General features: G+C 42.0%; 1 protein-coding gene across 1 annotated transcript in view; it reads left to right on the top strand.

The window, feature by feature from the left end:
* The window catches only part of bmper (BMP binding endothelial regulator), a 32,181-nt gene that overhangs the window by 7,868 nt on the left and 19,538 nt on the right, over window positions 1–4,775 (top strand). The gene's annotated exons all lie outside the window — the stretch shown is intronic.

A 4,775-nucleotide genomic window follows, 5' to 3' on the forward strand; every position in this document is an offset into this window, starting at 1 on the left:
CCCCCCCCCCCCCCCCCATTACTGCTGTAGAGCTCTTTGTTTTAGGGGATGAGAATGGACCAACAAGGCTTTTCTGTGTCCCTGCCTAGACATTGCCTAGAAGAAAGGTTTTGGTTTTTTACCCTTGAGGGCTACATTTGCCTGCGTGTTTTTCTGCATCCTTGGTATATAGTATCCATACTGTTAGGGATTGAGGGTGAGTATCAGTACTTAATACCTTTAATGCAAAGACGAAAGTACTATATGGTACAGAACCGTCTCCTGTCAACCAATCTGCATCAGAGCCAATTTAAGGTGATGTGATTGGCATAGCGCGGTGTTACTGAAACTATAATATGTATCAAACTGAAACTATAGTTTGTATCAAGCGCGGTGTATTTGACGGAGTTGGCAGTTCAGTGTGCCGAGATGCTGCCATTCACATGATATTATTTAATTGTTATTGGTATCACTTTAAGAGCACTGCTAATGTCACCATTTAAACGATACCAAGCCCTACATCCTGTAAAATACTGATATAATCATCTGCACCATGTTTACTAAAAATGCTTGTTTCTGATTGGCCGGTGAGTTAGGACACTTCAACCATACCCTCCATATGATCAATCATTAGTCTGATTGTTCTGATCACTCTCAATAAGTGCTACGCCTGTGTTGGACTTTTGTTTTAAATTCTTGTGGAGATCACACATTTACCAGGAAACTGAATGCATCGGTTAAATCAAAACATTTTGGGGAACTGTGTATAAGATGATGCACAGGACATCAAGAGTATCCCAGATTCTCAGAGGTCAGAACGGTGGTTTCAGGCCCTTTAAGACAAGCCCGTTTCTTCCTCTTCTGAGGCCTTTAAACGGACTGTTAAAGATGAATAGTGGTAGTGGTCATGGTATAAGAGCTATAGTTTACTCTGAAGTGTTCTGATATGAGAAAAACATGGAATATAACAGCACACGGCCGTTACTCGCCTCCTGTTTGGCTATTATTAACTCATGACAGGACTCTATATGTCACCTTGTACATGTCCCGTTTGAACATGTTCTTATTCATGGCAAAAACAACTTTCTATATCCAAACCCCAGCTTCTGATTGGCTTTGTAAAAGGTTCCGCTGGCTTCTGATTGGCTGCTCTGAGGCTCCCTTCGGCCTGCAGTCTGACTGAGCCGTCCTCTGTGTTATCAGCCAGTCATCAGCCAAAGCCCTGCTGAATGCTATCAGTCATCAGCAGGCAATGGCTGGCCTTTCATCTCTACTTTAACCCCCCCCCTACACACACACACACACACACACACACAGACCAGTCACTCATAAACTTATATACATTCAGGGCTCAATCTTTATTGAATTTGGCCTTTATTTATTTTATGCATGGCGTTTTTGCCTCCAAGCACAAACTCATATTAGTCAGATAATAACTCCCAGTTTCAATTGCTTGGTAAATTTGGTCTTTTTAAGTCAATTACTGTATGTAACAAATCAAGAAAAGCTTCTGTTAGTTACTTGATGTGTTTCTGCTTTAGTTTGACATGCATAGCATGATTTAAATCTGCACCTTACACAGATTTGACTTTGGTCTGTTTCATACTATGGAGTAACTTATTTCTTGAAATACGACACATTCTATATACCTGCTAATATCTGGGATATAAAAAACAGCTGAAAATCGAATTAATAATGCCAAAAATGTAAATGAAAGTTGCATTTAAATGTTTTTAGCTGGAGGAATATCTCAGCAGTTGGTATTATTGTTATCATTTACCTCTGAGGTATGTGGCTGATTTGCAGCATAATGAGGAACTACTTTCTCTTCGTCTTCTGTTAGAGAATCCCGCTCACTATGATGAGAAGTTTCCTTGTGTAGCAAGAGGAAATGTTTTGATGCTTGGTAAGATAAAATCCAGGTTAAAACCAGACCTTTAGCAAAAAAAAAAACGTAAGTTTTACAGTGACAACACTTCCTTCATCCCCCAAAGGACGGACTCTCTAAATGTCGCCGGGCTGTCTTCTGGGGGTTGGGGAGCCATCAGGGCTCCAGTGTCACTCATATAGGCTCTCCAGTTGGTCCGGAGTACCCGCTAATGGCTCTGTGGACACACACACACACACACACACACACACACACACACACACACACACACACACACACACACACACACACACACACACACACAGAAGAGCCATTGTGTGAGTTGGGGTGAGCCAGAGAGCGCTAAAGGGGCCAGGAGTGGATGTGGCTGACAGACTGACTGACAGGCCGGTCGCCATGACGATCGGTTATCTTGCAGGGAGTCAGTCCATCACCGTCGCGCTCTTCATCGTCCTCGTCTATCTGTCTGTTCATCTCCATGTCTTTTTCCACTCTCTCGTCGGCTCTTCCTCCCATCGCTCGCCCTCAGATCGACTCCCTTTTGTTGTTTTTTTTGTTTTTTTTCACTCCCTCACTTGTTGTTGTTCTTATTATCCTCTCTTAACCTCTAAATCTCAGCTGCTTTGTCCCCTCTCAGCACCATGTGGGAATAAGAGCTGGACGCTGTTTTCAGTGTAAGGCCAGGTGGAATATCATCTGTACATGTATTTTATAGGAGGAGATCTTTGCGTCAGCTGACTTTTGGCCGAGGCGATAGATGGCTTAATATTCTGGTCCCGCTAATCCGAATTAAAATGGGGTTAAATGTTAAGTACAGTAGGATTTCACATACAAGGAATTTGCTTTGGTGTATTGTTGCATAACATAAACTTCAAGAATCAAGAAACAAAAATATAGAATAGATGATAATTACAATTAAGGCTGTAACTAAGGATTAGTTTCATAGACGATTAATCTGACAATTACTTTCTTGATTAATGGATTAGTGGTTTGGTAAATGGTAAATTATGTGGATCAGTGTTTCCCTAAAAGCCCAAGATGACGTCCTCAAACGTCTCGTTTGGTCCACAACTCACAGATATTCTGTTTACTGTCACCGAGGAGAGAAGAAACTCGAACATATTCACATTTACAAGCTGGAAGCAGGGAAGTTTAACTTTTTTATTTAAAAAAACGATTAATCGATCATCAAATAGAAAATTAAAAATGACTATAAACTAGAAAGGCCCTCGTAGAGTGCACACCTCTACCATGACCTTCAAACTTGCAGTGCTAACAAAAGTGAAAAATAACTTGTGTTCCCGCCATCATGACGTGGATCTGCTCCAAAATGTATTAGCTTCTTCTTTGGCTCATGCTACACCCTTCCACCAAGTTTGATGTAAAGCAGGCCAGTAGTCTGTACGTAATCCTGCTGACGAACAAACAAACAAACCGAAAAGAAATCCTCCTTGGGGGCAGAAAGAAATATGTACAATATATAGGACCACAAATACAAATATTAAACACATTGGTAAGCATAGGAACGCCACAGACGAGGCTCCACTAGGACTCCATGATGTCCACTAGGACGGGGACGTCCAGTGAGCATCTCAGCTTAAAAACCTCCAACATTGTATCATTGAAGGGACCAAATATCATTTAATGAAATAACAGTCACAGCTCCAAATCAAGCAAAAGGTTCTGATCTTCTTCTACGCAGGCTTTAAGTAGAAAGCATGAAAGAGCCAATCAGAAGAGACTCGGCAGGTTCATGTTCTGACAGCATGTACAGCAACAAAAAAATCCATCCCAAGAGACAAATATCTCACAAATATCTCTCTGAACGAGTTTAATTGTTCATTAACAAGCCGACTGACGCTTCAACCTTTACTTCTGCAGCGGGGGTTGATTCATGTTGCAATCAATCAAAATGAAAGACTAGTGCACAAGCAAAAAACAAATGTGATTAAGTCCTTTTTTAAACACAAAAACACAAAAAGAAGCAAAAAAAGTCACTTAACAAACAGACATTTAACCCCCTGGGTTTTATTATGAGTTTACAGGTATAGTACACATTTCCAAGATTACGAGTAGCACCCGACGGCGAGGAGGTCAGAGGGGCCGGCCGCCCGTTAATCACCAAACAAACATTCCACATGCATGACACACAGTAGCTGTGATTGATCTGGGGGGGGGGGGGGGGGGGGGGGGGGGGGGGGGGGGGCAAAGGTTGTTTCCAGTCAGTGTCTCAACTCAAACAGTAGCTGATCGATACAACGGGGGGGGGGGGGGTGAGGCTCACCTGATAACACTCAACCAACGCCGCCTCTGTACTATCTCTCGCACATAACATGGAAAATATCAGTGGGTAAAACTTTAACGATGTATTTACCTTTCATTGGTCTTAGAAATAAGGTAAAGAATAAAAAGGATGGATACAGTACAGAAATACAGTGTGAAATGATGTAACACCTAATTTAGGAAGGTTGTCCTCTTCCAGTTTCCTTACTCTGCCTCCTCTTCTCTTTTGTCTTACTTCTTCTTCTGTTGCACTCTGCCAGTGCGTCCCTGAACAGTTTTACATTGATTTATTTATTGGACCTGCAACAAGATCCAGAATATTAAGAGGATATATAACTGGATCTTTATTTTTTGGGTTCTTTTTTTTACCAAATTTACCTTTTTTTTAAGTTGATCCGGATTATATTTGCAGCCATGCTGCTCAACATTTCCATGGTTGTGTGCGACATCTTTTCGACTCTTCGACGTTTCACTTTGCTTTTAGAGAAAACGCACGTAGAAGTTCAAGGCCCTCTGGCAGAAAAGATGACTTGTTTTTTGTGGAAAGCGTTTCCCATCGGCATCTCTCTCCGCCCGTCTGGTCCCTGTAAGCTACTGTGGCTCCTGGTCTATGGCGGGGGGGGGG

The sequence above is a fragment of the Etheostoma cragini genome, chromosome 6, assembly GCF_013103735.1.
Source record: "Etheostoma cragini isolate CJK2018 chromosome 6, CSU_Ecrag_1.0, whole genome shotgun sequence".
NCBI lineage: Eukaryota > Metazoa > Chordata > Actinopteri > Perciformes > Percidae > Etheostoma > Etheostoma cragini.